This window comes from Fulmarus glacialis, unplaced genomic scaffold, assembly GCF_000690835.1.
Source record: "Fulmarus glacialis isolate BGI_N327 unplaced genomic scaffold, ASM69083v1 scaffold24677, whole genome shotgun sequence".
NCBI lineage: Eukaryota > Metazoa > Chordata > Aves > Procellariiformes > Procellariidae > Fulmarus > Fulmarus glacialis.
In genome coordinates this window covers 82-371 of record NW_009224258.1, presented here as the reverse complement: position 1 = coordinate 371, position 290 = coordinate 82, and positions in this window count along the sequence as shown.

Sequence of the window (290 nt, the reverse complement as noted above, 5' to 3'; positions counted from 1 at the left end):
ACCCCTGCCTGTCCAGTCTGCTTTACAAGACAACCCACAGCAAGGGCACCGCAGACACCAGCGTTACAAGCAAAGGGGCCTGGGCCTGCAGCGCCAGCACCCGGCGCGCTCCCTCTCTTGCTCGGCGACCTGCAAACTGCGGCAGTGTCAACGCTTCCTTAAAGCAAACCCCCACTAAAACCGAACCCTCGTCCGGTCTGACTGTCCCTGCCTGGGCCGCGGCTTTACATAAGGCAGCCGCTGGCCAGCGCAAAGGCCCGTCCCCGGCGTCAACACCGTCCCGGTGCCAC